This window comes from Thermobia domestica, chromosome 4 (genome assembly GCF_964235325.1).
Source record: "Thermobia domestica chromosome 4, izTheDome1.hap1.1, whole genome shotgun sequence".
Classification (NCBI taxonomy): domain Eukaryota; kingdom Metazoa; phylum Arthropoda; class Insecta; order Zygentoma; family Lepismatidae; genus Thermobia; species Thermobia domestica.
The window spans coordinates 231,715,648-231,732,123 of NC_137457.1; positions in this window are offsets into that span (position 1 = coordinate 231,715,648).

Genomic DNA, 16,476 nt, shown 5'->3' on the forward strand with positions numbered 1-16,476 from the left:
AGAATTGAGTTGATTTTAACTCCCTTTCAGCAGCGAGGCTATATGAGACGGGACCTACTGATTAACGTGGAATCCGAACCGCATGAGCTTCCGCCGGGAATCGAACCCGGGTCTCCCACACCAAAGGCGCGTATGCTAACTGCTTAGCCACAAACGGATTGAAAGATCTCATCACATTAAGATCTCTCTAGCTGATTAAAATGACATACTTAAAGGTGAATTCTCATGAGTAATTTTAGAGAAAATCCATGAAAATGGGTTTTTATAGCACTAAAAAAATATGTAATTTGCTGTAAACAAAAAGAGGTTAAAACACTTCACCTAAGATAGAGCTGATAAAATATACCCTCATGAAGTCTTTCATTGTAACACTATCAAGATAGAACATACAGTACGGTTAATGAGCTGTAATAATAATAAAAAAAAGTATCACTATCATTAACTCTTTAACTTCAAACATTTTTCAACAAATATGTTCGAAGTTGGATACATTTCTTGTAAGCTGATTTTTTCTTTGTCAGAAAAGTTGTAATACGCTCCTCATTAGACAGCAGCAGTATCATGATGTACAGGACTATTTCAGAGGGGATTAAAGTAGTATCCGAAGAATATTTGTTATGTGCATTACTACGCGCATCGAAAGCAGACCTTCAGCTCAAATAGATCCTCAAGGAGACCTTCATGAAGGAAAAGGATTGAAAAATGTTGAGTATGAAAGAAAAATGTTGAGTAATAATGATATTGGGAACAGCTCTAAAATATATTGAAATTTAATAAAAATTATTTATACAGAGAGCGTCCCTAACCACTTCTCATCGATATTGCGTAACTACTTTGAATACTTTGTAAGCCTTAAACTCATGAATCAGACCTTCCAGACGTTCCTAGTATTCTCTTTTACGGCAGTCAACTCTTTTTTTTCACGTTATGTTTACACAAAATACAGCACGTACTTCATCCATTTCATTCTGGTCATGAATGGTTTGCTATTTTCTTTTCTTAAAAGAGTATGAAAAAAATAATATTTGAGCGGTAGCGGTCAGGAAGTTTAATTATGATGAACGCTTGTTAATGACGTGGTGCATAGCAGTTTATTCCAGCACCACGCGTCGCTCTGCGATATTCATCTGTTGTGGTCATAAGAGGCAGTGGCGCCAGCGTTTGTCAGTCGTGACCAGAGTTCGAGCACCGAAACCGCAAGAGGGTGAAAGGTCAAGGAAGGATATAAACAAAGAAGAAAAGACTTCTATCAGATTCATTTCGATGTGTTTATACTTCATGTATTGTGTGATAAGGCTTATAATTTTCTTGCTTTCGAACATCCGAAAAGGAAATCCGCAATAAATTTTAATCAAAAGGAAAAAAAAAAGAAAAGAAAGAAAGTCCTAGCACTTCAGAAGAGGGAAAGGGAGTGTATGTTACTGCAGCCGATTGTTGAAGACGGCTTAGAAGGAAAAAAGGGAAAGAATACGGCAAAAGTAACCCCCTTAGAAAGGTAGCTCTTTCATTCATACTTTCTAGGAAGTCTGCGGGCGAATTTCCTAATTACTGCCCTTAGTGGTAAGGCCGTACGTTAAAAGCTAGAATTCCCACGGATTCTCCTTACGAGTGAGTGTACACACAAACAGGTAGGTACAGGTAAACTGTCTGGGATTTGGTAATAAAACCTCTGGTTTTCGGAAGACTAACGGAGAATAAGGGGGTTTTTAGGTTGAAGAGGTTGAAGTACCGAAATTATCAGTTAGTGATATGGGCGTCGCGCCTTCCAGGCGTCAGCTGATGATCCAAATACATTGAACTCTGTATACATCCTTCGAAGGCCGTCAGTATTGCAATAGGGAGCGTGAGAGCCATTTGAAATAGGACAGTATATTGGCCTATAACACACATGAAGAACGCTTCGGCTTTTTTTGAACTTTTTTGAGTAGCACGTAACAAGTAATTTTATAACTATGCCGGGAAAAATGTTAGTAGCCATTTCGCAAAGCATAGCAAGATTTGTTTATTGTTTTATGTTCCATTTCAGGAATACCCACAAGAATTTTGTTTGCTTTTTGTTCTATAAAAGCTTTATATAATTAATTATTAGGTAGTAAATAGAACAGATTGTATAACACTGATACAATGGGAAAACCATTTTAGGAGCTCACATGTATGAGAAGTTTCATTTTATCCTTTATCGTCTTTCTATGTGAATAACATAAGAAACAAGCGTTATGTTATGCTATTTCCGAGGGACAAAACAATTGCTAAGAAATATTTCAGTATTCTTTTCTCAAAATTGAGAGATCCTAGAAGTTTCCAATCTGGAAATAAAGAATAACATTTGCGCATATAGAAATTTCTTTAGTGAAAGAAAAAGACGAAGCTATCTCCTAGTTGGAGTTAAAATTCACGATTAGTATAAGCATTTATAACAAATGATATTTACAGGTTCAATGGCTTATAACACATCGGGATGCGGCCGGGACAAGACGTGTCTTGAATATCATCTCGTCTCATCTCAAAAACGAGAGTGGTTCGAATCTAGAAGTGCAATTAGAGACAAGAGAAAACAGAGAAATGTCTCGCCTTGAATTTCTGAAACCAGACGTCTCGTGAAAATGTTTCGTCTCATCTTGAAAGTTTTGAGAAAAAATAATTTAATTTTAAAAGTTATATTGAAAGAATTGCTTCGCAAAGACGTAGGTCTACTTGTCTTGGAAGCAATATCAACATTTAATGTTTTCAAAGGGTAGGGAATGTCTAAATTTAACAGTTAACCTTTCAAAATCAAGCTTTATTAATTATTATGTAAAAATAGTGATGTGCGGAAACACTGTATAAGAGATCCATAGGTACCTAATTTTATATACGTTTAAGTACGTTTTTTAAAATATTATCGATATGAAATTGGGCATTTGAACATAACATAATGAAATTCTGTGTACATTACAGGTATACTGATAATTCGTATATACAGGTATATTTGAAATTTCCTTTATACGGGAAATACAAATGTCGAGAGCGATAGTTGGTTGGTTTTGAGTTTAATGTCCCTCTCAACACCGACGCTATGAGTGTGGGGATCCGAGCCACCGGGAATCGAACCCGGATCTTATGCTAATCATATAGCTATGAGACAGTTCTGTGTCGACATCTAGTCTATATATCCCAGTACACCAAGTATTAATCGTATACGGTAGTGTAAGACCTGGTGAAAGCTACTTCTGACATTATTATTAAGTTTAGTCGCATCGCATCGAATTTATTTGCATAAAACGAAATAACATCAGCGTCGTTGTAGTGACTTATATGTTGTGAATTCGAGCCTTAGGTGCTCATCAGTTCCATCTTTATTCTATTCTACAATTTATCAGAAATGAAAGAAATATATATTTCGTGTAATTTTCTTAAAAAAAAAAAAAAAAAAAAAAAACACAAAGTACAGTACTAAATAAACTACACAATGTTTTTGAGATAGTTTTCGTTCTTACTTAATTCATCTAAGCCAGTGGTTCGCAACATGGGCGTTCACGTTTACAAAGGAACCGCTGGACCAAAAAATAGCGTGATTCGGAATAGACCATTTATGGGGCGTTTGATGAAAGAGATGTAAAGCAAATACAGGTATAAGGGAAAAGATTAAAGATGGCTATTGTGAGACAAATTACAGAAACAAATTTTTAGTTCATGTATATACTACAAAGGTAATTTTATGAATTGATTTTTTTTTCTAATTCTTTGATTATTTCGTCCGAGTCTTATGTTCAGCCTTGAGCATGGATAGCTACATTTGGTCAAGATAACCGCATTCACGCAAAGGGGGCACTAGGCTAGAAAATGTTGAGAATCACTGATCTCATTTGTCAGCCAATGAAGTCACAATAGTTTTGTTTGTACCCTGATAGTTTTTGAGAAAGAGGGGATGACATTTGGGAGGACTATCTTGGCGCCAAAATAGCCCCCCTTCCCGTATCACAGCACAAAAAATTGAAATACACCATTCGAAAGCAAATCGTTTGTACCGTTTATACCGAAAAAAGTTTTGTTTGTACCCTGATAGGATAGCTTTCGAGAAAGAGGGGATGACATTTGGGGGCCTATCTTGTACGCAAGATAGATCCCGTAATGTGACTTTTTCCATGCCCATTAATAAGTATTATGTGTTTATTCATGTGAATTTATGTGTAGTTAGAACTCTGGTTGTGCATATTCCAAATAATAATAATAATAATAATAATAATAATAATAATAATAATAATAATAATAATAATAATAATAATAATAATAATAATAATAATAATAATAATAATAATAATAATAAAATAACTTCTTGGTAATAACTCAACGTTAAAATTGAATCGGCGAGTGGTAAATCAGTGTGAGTCCAAAATAAGCCATTTTGAGGAAAAGGCAAAAATAACACTAAAAATGTAAAACTACAAGTTGTAATGAAGAGCAGTAAAATTTGCAAGACCTCGCACGTTATATACCCTAGCAGAATGCTATAATGTCGACTGTACATTTGTGGCATTAACAAGGTGACCAGACGTCCCGTTTTAGCCGGGACAGTCCCTTATTTTCAACCGTTGTCCCGTTTTTTTCTGATTCCCAAACGGGACGCCTAAATATCCCGTTTTTAAACAAACATGACCCAGGTGTCCGGTAATTATTATTCAAAACATAAATGGCCAATGCTAATTCTACACTCTTCCGTACCAACATACATTGGGAAGGTTCAGCCGTGCCTAGAACTTCTGAATATTCAAATGAGAATTGAGTGTTCTGTGGGTCAAGTGGGAATTGAGTGGAAATTCTGAGAGTTGAAGTAGTTAAAAGTATTGTTGGTACTCAAGTTAGAAACGCTGTGTTATCATTCTTACTTGTGTATTTTGTAAATTGAAAACACTGCTGAGTCCCAAAATGCAATGTGGAAGTCACCCCCCACCCCCGTCGCCGATTTGTATGCGTACCGTTTTTGAAAGTAAAAGTTCTTATCACCTTGGGCATTAACAAACGAAAATTCTTCCCTCAAATATCCCAAAATGCGTTTTGTGGACTAATAGTGTTTTTCCACTCACCGATTCAATTAATTTTTTCGTATTTCTGCCCTTTTCAGTAAGTAAATACCGTATTATTCAACAATGGCCTACTTGCTTTCGTCTTTTGTCTATGAAAGCGGCGAGCTTCTCGAGCCGCTAATGTGACAGATACTCGTATAAACAGTTGATTTCTTTAGTTGGTGTAAAATTGAAACGTGGAAGAACGCAGTTTAGGTGAGTAAACATTTTATTTTTTTATTTTTCTTTGTTTAAGATTATTTCTGTCAATCCAGTTTTTTTTTTTTTTTCAGAATTTGTACACACTTTGTTATTCTTTTTAGCTTTTATTATTTGGATATAAAGTTTATGTGTCTTGTTTCAAAATAATCCTTTAATTTACAGTTTTTTACTCATTCTTTTTCCCCCTAGTAATAGCATTGGGATGGGTAAGTTAGGAAATTAGATAAAATTATCTTTTCTGGTACTTTGAGACCAGAATAGTTTTCTTTTCAGCTCTAGATTTTAATAATTATGGTGCCTGTGGATTCTCACTCTCTGAGTTCTGTTCCACATTTTGAATCCTTTTCCATACTTGATTATTCTCATGGGGATTTAGCGTAATTATAGAGAAAGGAAATGTAAGATTTCCTTGCTTTCATCGCTCCAGCATTCAGAGGGATGATGTTTTATTTTTCTTTTTCCGGTACAAACGGTACAACACATAAATTCACATGAATAAACACATAATACTTATTAAGGTTAATGGAAAAAGCAAACATTACGGGGCCTATCTTGAGTACAAGATAGCCCCCAAATGTTATCCCCTCTTTCTCGAAAACTATAAGGGTACAAACAAAACTTTTTTCGGTACACACGGTACAAACGATTTGCTTTCGAATGGCGTATTTCAATTTATTGTGTTGTGACACGGGGGGCTATCTTGGCGCCAAGATAGCCTCCTCCCAGTCGACCTCTCAAGTAACCCTATAAGGAAAATGGTACAAACGAAAATATTTTCGGTACAAACGGTACAAACGTAGTACAAACGAATGACCTAGTCATTGTTTCACTTTTCTAAAGTCGGGGGGCTATCTTGCCAGACGTAAGAAAAGGCCTATTCAAATAAATGGGGCATTTCTTCATCTCTTCTTTATACCCTCTAAAAATTAAAAATATTAGCTTTTGGCAATTTTCTTGTGGGTTAGTCCGGAAAAGATACTATCATGCCAAATTTCAACTTTCCACGTCAACCGGAAGTACCCGTTATTTTGTCAATGAGTGAGTTCATGTAGTTTTATATATAGTTAGACAAACCTTAAAGTTGATATTTCCATGAGGCTACTTTATTATTAAATGGATGTTAATGTTAACAGCCTTCGTGAAAGTTTAAGCGAATTCTTGGTGTACCATAAATACTTTTTAAGTTAATATCCAAGGGATAGTTCTCGTTATACCCGAGAATTGTTTCTACAGGTAGTGAAACTTTTAACACTTTATTTCTTTGAATATTCATGTCCGCTGCAGGCAGGGATCATGATTCCTTCAAACTCTTCTATCATTCTTGCTAAGAAGACTTCCAGGTGTTATTATTATCAGTTGAAGAAGCTCCAGCACGAGCCGAAGAAAGAAGAAGAAAATCAAAATTGCTGTCTCCACTTTCAAATGCGATTGATTCCCAGCCAGTTGCATGCATGCTACCAGTTTTTTCTACGCTACTTTTCTCTTTTTCTTTATTTTTAGCCCCCGAAGAAATAGTCGTGGACCATGATTTCATGCAAATGGAAGCTTATGTGTTAAGTAAGGAGGGCTCAATACACACAAATGAACAGTTAGGTTAGTAGTGAAATGATCACTTTTACATTTTCTACTACCAATCTTTCCCCTTTTTTCTCTTTGGGCAAATTCGTGCTATTGAGATTGAAAAGGAAAACTAACAGTTAAGGAAATTGTATTATTTACCTTTCATTTTCAAGCACAAGGTGTATATCTTACAAAACGAGAGAGAAAAACAAACAACAATAACCAGGGAAGTGTTAGAATAAGGAAATTTACATATAAAACTTCCGTATCGATTAGCCAGGTACTACATACAAAATGTGTACAAATGGTTATCAAAATAATGGAGATAGCTGAAGAAAATACAACTTATCAAATCAATACGTAGTGAAACCATAGTTGGTAAAAGAGTTTTGATTCTTCTTTAAATGGAGACATATAAGTATAAACGACTCCCAGAAAATATTATTCCTCACTCATTTCCGGAACGGGGATGGAAGATGATATTCGCTCCTGACTTTCAGCTCCAGAACTGACCAGAGGTGTTCAACGATTTTGATGTCTGGGCGTTGCCCAGGCCAGAAGAGATATTGTAGTTCATCCCGATGTTCATGACAATGTCCTGCTGCAACAGCTTCAACAGTGTGAATTAGTCCTTTCACATCTTGGAAAAACTTCATTGACCGAAAACATCTGAACAATATGCATGTGTTGACTTAAATTGCGCACATAATCACTAGCAATATTGCGTCCCGTGAGCGCAATCACAAGACCCACGAACACCAGCAAAATAGGCCCACAGCATCACAGAACCATAGGAAGGAGATAATTGGTATCTTAAGCTTCTTGACGCATCCACCATAAACACTAGCATCGTACTTCCGACTTAACAAACAAAGCAAGCTGATTAGGCCTGGTATCAGGACATTTGCTGCACAACCAGATAATCAGTTTTTCTGGGACATTTGCGGTACTGTTCAAACCTTTTCCTGAGACAGTGAGACATTTGCGGTACGCACCGTGGAACCTGCGCCATCCATCTCACTCCCGTTAATCTAAATTAGAATCAATGTTATAATAAAGGGGGCTTGGTGGGGAGATGGAAAAGCCTAATATATGTGATTCATTCTGATTGTCTGATTTCGGTAGATGATAGATATAGAAGAGGAGATCACGCGGGTCACCTAATGGAAACTATCACAGCAATCGAAACCTCTAAGAAGAAACCATGCGCTTTTCAGGGTTTTCAGTACAGACAGTATCGAAATTTCAAGAACGGGAACATAACTTGGAGGAGCTCAATATTGTCCCTTTGATTTTCGGCCTCTTACCAACAAGAGCTAATATTAATGATTGGAATCCGAAATTAATTAAATTAGATTTCGAGCAAGCAGCAATAACATCTGAACACTGTTCCAGGAAACGCACATTAATGGGTGTAATCTCCATTTTAATCAGTGCTTGTGAAGGAAGGTTCAAGAATTATGGTTTACAAATGACTATAAATCAGTTCCAGAGGTGAGGCTCTGCCTCAGAATGTGATCTGCCCTAGCATTTCTCCCTATAGATGACATCGATATTACGTGGCTTTCCATTATGGGAGATGCATCACATCACGAAAGACTTGAGAGGTTTTTAGATTATCTTGTAGAAGAGTGGTTTACCGGATTAATTACATCGGTATTGACATCTTCATGTGGAACTGCTTGAATCAAGAGCACAGAATCAATAATGTTGTTGAAAGGTGGAACTACAGACTCAAATCATCAATAGATAAGTCAACTCTTAACGTGTACTGTTTGGTAAAGTATCTTAAAAAAAAAAAAAAAAAAAAAGTGAGTCTGTGTATAACGACTATCTGTATGAAGGAAGAACTTTAAACATTGAAGGAAAACAAAGGCGACGTCAGGACATACAATTGGACTTAAGAATAGAAAAAGCATTAACTGAATATGTAGCCCCGAAAGACGTCAAGAAATTCTTGACGAAAATGGCACAATTCAAGAGTTAGAGTAAATTTTGTTTGTTTCAGAAGAAAAGCGACGTTGTTTATTGTTTTGATTATTGTGATTGTAAATTGTCTCTATCTATCCATTGTATTTATCTCTAGTTATTGGAATAGAAAACAATATTATGAATATTTCTAGAAGTTCCCTTTAAACATTATGGACATACATTTGACCAATGAGAGACAAAAATTTGTCTAGCAGATATCCTAGTGTATATATATATATATATTTCACTTTTCTGTATAATTGATCCTTATATTTGTGTTTACATGTTCTTAGTGTTCTGAGAAAGGTTTGTATTATGTATGGTGAGTTGTTAATAATGGTTCTATATTCTGAAAGGAGATTTTTAGTCTACCTTTAGTATGCAAAAAAAAAAAAAAAAAAAAAAAAAGCCCGAGTTCCCTGAAAAAGTTATGTTATTTTTCCCCAGAACAACATATTGGCTACATCAATGTTATAAAATTTGGTCTTTTTGTAGCAGTTGATTCTGTGTTCTTATCCTCTACCTGAATACCTGAAAATATTCTAACTTAGCTTGGAAAATAAGAAGTTATTTTGAGTAATACCGCAAATGTCCCAGTACCACAAATATCGATACTCGAAGTGCCGCAAGTGTCGATACCGCAAGTGTTGTGCTTTCACTAGGCCTACAGGGAGACTGCAAAAGAATTAAGAAACATTTTAAACATTTTTTCTAAATTAGTACCACAAATATCGATACTCGAAGTGCCGCAAGTGTTGATACCGCAAGTGTTGTGCTTTCACTAGGCCTACAGGGAGACTGCAAAAGAATTAAAAAACATTTTAAACATTTTTTCTAAATTAATATTGCAGTGTTCTATGTTCTGTTTGGTTGGATGAATTAATTATAACACTGCTCTACAATGATTGTGCTGTTTGGAAACTATTAAGGTTTTCTGAATGTTTTTGACCTGAGAAATCCAAAAATGTAGTTAGTTTTGCCCTATCACGTACAGTTTTCTTAAAATAAAGGGAAAGGGGAGGGGAAAACAGGCGTATATATGTATATTTCGGAAGAAGTACTGATTATAATTACAAATATAAAAATATACTTTATATGCCATATCCTTCTGATTGTCTTTGAATTTGTAATAAAAGACGTGCAGTTACTTATTCTGCTAACATTGAAAAAATATGTACTGTATCTGGTAGCTGAATGATATCACAGCGCGTTACACGTTGGGAATACAATAATAGCGCTGTGTAAACTGTGATTGCGAGAACTGTAATGCAGAGGAATGGAGGCTTTTCATTGATTCCAACAAGAGAAGTTTGAACGGTCTGCTTCTTCACAACAGCAACCAACAACCTTCTCTATACCCATTATTCATTCTATGCATTTAAAGGAGACTTACGAAAATATGGAAATGTTTTTAAAAACAATAAAATACGAGGATTATCAGTGGTTATTGTGCGGCGATCTGAAGGTGATATGTATGCTTCTTGAACAGCAGTAAGGGTAGGCCTACACCAAATATCCATGCTACATTTTGCTAATGGAACAGCAGAGAGCGCTTTAAACACGGACTCAAATTGATTGTCCTGTCAGGGAAAGCCGCAACATAGGAAATAAAAATGTGGAAAACATCTGCCTCGTAGACCCTTCAAAAGTCATATTACCACCTTGCATATTAAACTGTGCCTAATGAAACAATTTGTCAAAGGTCTGAATAAAGATGGACAGTGCTTATAGTGTCTAGTGACAAAATTCCCAGACTTTCAAGTGCTAAGTTAAAAGAAGGAATATTCATTGGTCCTCAGATCAGAAAGTCTCAGATCAGTCAGACTTTGAACATTGTATGACAAGTGTTGAAAAGGAAGCATGAAGTGCATTCAGGGACGTGTGTCATAATTTTCTCGGGAACAACAGAGACGAAAATTAACAAACCTATTGTGTCTTATATGCTCCAGAAGTTTAAAACCTTAGGGTACAAAATGAGTCTTAAGATTTATTTTCTGTATTCACATTTAGACAGCTTTCCTTCTAACTTCGGTGATTCAAGTGAAGAACATCATGAAAGATTTCAACAGGACATCAAAGCAATCGAATTCCACTATCAGGGATGTTGGAGAACAATGTTGGCGGATTATTGTTGGACGTTGGTACGTGGAGATTTGCGAACTACTCACAAAAGGAATTCTAGTTTTAGGGACTTCCAAGTGAAAAGGCAGAAACAAAAATGAGGTGGGTAAGTTGTTTATCAATGGTCTTCAGCAATACGCAAATACGCTAGTTGTCGCCTAGGGGCAAGAACGCGCCTGACCAACTAAACCAAAGCACTTCCCCAAATATTTGCCCAATTTGGGCCCTCCCAATCCGGCGCCCGGGGCTCAAGCCTCGTTTGCCCCCCTAGTTACGTCACTGATGACCTTAATTATTTAGAATATCGAAGTTCAGATTAGTTCTGGCGCAAAATAATGTTCCTTTGTTAGAAATATGTAGTCATAATGTTACTCTATATTAGCAGCGTTGCTGTATAAATAGCACAATTTACGCAATTATGTTTTCCGATTTGTGAAAAAACCTGACGTGATGGGAGAAAACTAATTTCATTTTCGTAATTAGCAACCTCAAATTATATAAAATCAGGTGTCAAATCAAAAACAGCTTTCAAAAAGTTTTGTTTTGTCGAGCAGTGTAATTAATAAACAAGGGTTAACGAACTATTTAAATCCACATAGATACTTTTATATACTAAAAAGTAAATATGTTGTAAAACAATTTGTAGCTAGAGTAAAACTGTCAAAGATATGCTGGGATGATTTAACTAATGGACAGACGATTTTATCATGGGTGGATGTAGTGGCGGGTGAAAGGCCTCTGGCCACAAATTGCTCAGGACCCCAATATGCCTAAATTTGCCAGTGATAAACAAGGCCTGTTGTTAGAAACAAGATGAAAGAGGACTCTTATCAGATCGTATTAAATGCGTTTCCAATTATTGGCACTTTGCATTTTCTCCTCACCCTTTTGTTCACGAAAAGGAGTTTATTGGCAATGATCAACGGTTTGCAAATTGCAACTCGACCGCTGATATTGAGGTTACATAACTCGCGTTGGAATGTGATAATCGCAATAATCTGTTCAGGTGTTGATTGAGTGCTGTAGTCACTTTTGCTATATTCGCTGTACATACCTTGGTGTAGAGACCTGCACGGGTCGGGCTTGGGCGGGCCGACACTTATTTCCTTGAGCCGGGCCGGGCTTGGGCTGGCCGACACTGATTTCTCTCAGGTCGGGCCGGGCTGGTGCCGATCAATTGCAATTCTTTAATAATTATTGACTTTCGATAATTGGAATAAAGCCAAACGTTGAAGAAGTGTGTCCGTGAAAAATGTTACAAAGAATGCAATAGCTATTTACAGTTTGTGTTGCCTAGCGGCTCCACTTTCACTATAGAGGATTGCAGGCATTATGCGGTAAATTAAGCTCTGACCTTGACCTTCACTGAACTCAAAATATAACAAGGAGGGGTGGGAATGTTTTGCCTGTCGCTAAACAATATTGCCATCTTCACTTTATGCTAAAAATCAAAAAGTTATATTTTTGTTACAGGGAATGGAGTTTTTGTTCTCTCGATGACAGGCAAAGTTGTAGGAGGCAATAGTACCATTCGGGAGGCAAGCGTCAGGTTGTGAACCAGAGTTTAGAAAATGTTTCTGAGGGGTAGGTCAAATTTAGTACTAAATTTTGAGAAAGATTGGGGCTCGAGCTAATTTAAAAAAAAAAATATCGGGCCGGGGTCGGGCCAAAAACTTTTAAAATTTATTGGGCCCGGGCCGGGCTTGGGCCAAGAATTTTAAAAGCTTGTCGGGCCGGGCCGGGTCGGGCTTGGGCCGAAAATCTCCAAAACTTTTCGGGCCCGGGCTGGGCCGGGCCTAGGTACGTTCGGGATGGATTGGGCTCGGGCCGAAAAATTCGGCCCGTGCAGGTCTCTACCTTGGTGACACTCTTCTTCAATTTTCGTGCATATTGTTAGAAATGTATTGTCATTTGGGAATGATGAACGTTGATCTACCACTTCCAGTTTCGGTAGAGATTCGACGGAAATACAGTGTAATGTTTTCTTGAGACGCTTCAGCGTTTGCAGAATTTTTTCCCTCTATATCTGTAACCGTTTTTTACTCTACAGCAATCAACTTTAAAACCATGTAAGGTTAATTTCTATCATTTGCAGTTTTACTATTGGCTCCAAAAACGAACTCGGCTCCTAATTTTTGATCCTCTACATTGTGACTAAATTTAGTAATGATTGCTCAAATAATTGTAGAGATTTTTGTCTCCCGGACGGACAGAGTAAGTGCATAGGGTCTAAAGGAGATTTGGTAAACTAAATTCCTTCAAAATAGATATAGAGAACAGAAATAGAAATCGAAAATCTTTTTTTTTTAATTGATTCAGCGTCCTAAGAATAGGTTCCATCCCCTTCGTTAACCCTCTATTCAAACCAAAAGTGGTTGAAATCAGGTCCGTGCCGTGGGGGAGGGCGCGAGCGGAGTGACGGCCCCGGGCGCCGAAGGAAGGGGGGCGAAAAATTCGGGAGAAAAAAGGAAAAATATAGGAAAAAATGCTTAGAATATATGTATGGGGGCGCCGTCGTATACTCTCCCCCGGGCGCTGATTTTCCACGCACGGCCCTGGTTGAAATCAACGGTTTCCGGTTTCAACCCGTGATATCGATCAAAATTGCAAGTAGTTGAAATTTAGGCCTACTAGTACTTTCGGTTTCAATACGTAGAACAGATTCTTTCTCTGGTGTTATACCTCTATTGCAACTAGTAGTTATAGAAGTATTATTTCAAGATTGAGTGTTGATTCCGCGTAGCTTGGAAATCTACCGTAGTTTCACACTGTGAAATGACACTTACTTGTTTCGTTTTTACATTTTTACAGATATAATCACGTTGTGGACAAAATACCCAGATTCAAAGTACAATTACAATATTGCTTCGTTTCTTGTTTCAATTTGTTTGTTTAGCCAATATAAACTATGAATAAAAAAAAGTAAAGTGGATCAACCAGGCACGTAGCCAAGGGGTGGGTCCGGGGGGTCCGGACCCCCCCCCCTTCGGATCCAGAAATGAAAAATATTAAGGAAGGATTAAACAAAAAGAACCGAGAAAAAGATGAATCAGCGTCAAAAATATAAAGCTACGGCAAGTGTTTGGTTACTCTTTCTTATGAGGAGCTTTGTGTGGAGGAAACCGAGGGGAAAGGGAGTTGAAAATTGGTATTCTTGTAACGAAGCATTCCAAATTCCATCTATCTGCATAGATACCATAGACTCTCAGGTAGAACTTAAGAAATGCCCAGAATCACCAATAATATGAGCCATTTTGAATTTCGTGGCAACTCTAATCCATTTAATAAGATGTCTTTACTCCCGAAAGAGTATCTCGTTGCTATCCTTGATGGCATTAAACGAAGATAAGAAAAAGAAGAAGAAAGAAGACAAGTAGAACCGAGTTCGAATGACCTCGGAAGTCTATATCTTTTTCAATACTTTTTATTTTCTTTTACTCAAGATTTCTTCATAGTTTTTCTTCTTAAAATACTTACTAACATGTCCTCATTTTATTGTCCTAAAAGACCAATATGGGTATTTTGTCAGTAAAATAGTTTAGATTGCTCGATCCCCTGGTGTGTAACCATAGTATTTCATGTCACCCCCCTTCCCTCGATTACGAAATCCTGGCTAAACGAACGAATATATGTTGCCACTAAAATAATTTAGAATGATCGAGCCCCTGGTATGATAACCACAGTATTTCGTCACGGACCCCCCCCCCTTCCTATTTCGAAATCCTGGCTACGTGCCTGGATCAGCGCTTTAAGTTTCAATTTCGTCCGGTACATATCAACCGCAGGAATTTTACTGACATCTAACGACGCGATATATAACTTCTAGCATCGTTTCAATACATAAAAATGGAAGTGACTATGTTTGTGACTTAACTCTTGAACCACACGACCGATTCGATCAAATTTTCAACATAGAGGAAGTTCTGAGCTGGGATGGTTATTATTTCACTTTGAGAGTGCAACTTAGGGGAGGGGGAGGAGCGATATATATATATATATATATATATATATATATATATCTATATATATATATATATATATATATATATATATATATATATATATATATATATATATATATATATATATATATATATATATATATATTCAAAAATGACCGATATTATAATGTTGAATCGATAGTTTCCGGGGTCGCTGAGATGAACAATGATATTTCCGATAGTTCCGATTCCGATCGAATCACAGAGTGTTTCAATAATAGAAAAAAGTAACTGACCAACGGAGTATATTACATTTTTTTTTTATTATTTTAACCTAGCGAAGCGGGTAATTGACGCTGATAATTATAGTACTTTATAACGGAAGAAACGCTAACTTGTCTCATCTGGAGAAGTTTTGTCTTGTCTTGTCCCAAATTTCGAGCCGAGATGTCTAGTTTCCGAGACGGGACAAAAAATAAGAAGTTAAGTACCGGTATATAACACATAACAAAAAAGTTTATCAAAATTGAGAAATTTTTAACACTTATATCAACATGTAGCAAATCTCACAAATTAAGATAGAAATAATTTACGCTTGGATAAGTTAATAAGACAGTTGATAAATAGTATTTTTTTCTGTTTTTTAGGACTCTCCGACGTTCAGGTCAACACATTTTCTATACCTTTATACATTTTAAAGTTTGGGTGCTCATCAGTTGCATGTGTATTTTCTACATTTTTCAAGATATTGCGAAAGTAAAAATTAATCCAAAAACATCTGTACTTTATTATTTTGTACTTAGAAAATACCATTTATTGGAATAGTTTGTCTTGTCTATATGCTTCTCATTCTGAAAGAATAAGTATTCAATTAAATTGAATTGGTGACTGGAAGAACAATACTACTCCAAAATAATAACGTTTTAAGAATATTTCAATTTTTAAAAAAATGTACAAACGGTACAAACGATTTGTTTTCGAATGATGTATTTCAATTTTCCGTGCTGTGATAGGGGGGGGGGATATCTTGGTGCCAAGATAGCCCCCCAAATGTCATCCCCTCTTTCTCAAAAACTATCAGGATACAAACAAAACTTTTTTTTTTTTTTGGTACAAACGGTACAAACGATTTGCTTTCGAATGGTGTATTTTAATTTTTTGTGCTGTGATGCGGGGGAGCCCCCCAGTTGACCTCTCATGTAACCCTATAAGGAAAATGGTACAAACGAAAATATTTTCGGTACAAATGGTACAAACGTAGTACAAACGAATGACCTAATCATTGTTTCAATTTTCTAAAGTCGGGGGGCTATCTTGCCAGACGTCTTTTGCGAACCTATAATGTCATGTTTTGTGTACTTGGAATTGGAATAAAAACTTCAAATTTGCTATGCTTGTATTATGGCAGGCAAGATGTGCACACTAAACTGAGTATGCTGTGCATGGTTAGTTCCTTGACTTCCAGCGATATTACTTCTAAGCTAGAGTTCGATTATTCTTAATTAAGATAGCTAAAACCAAGAGTTCGTGAAGATGACAGACTACACTGGACTCGGATATACCTAGTTGGTTTGACAATCGTCACATTCTGGTGTATGGATTTACCTCAACAGCATGTG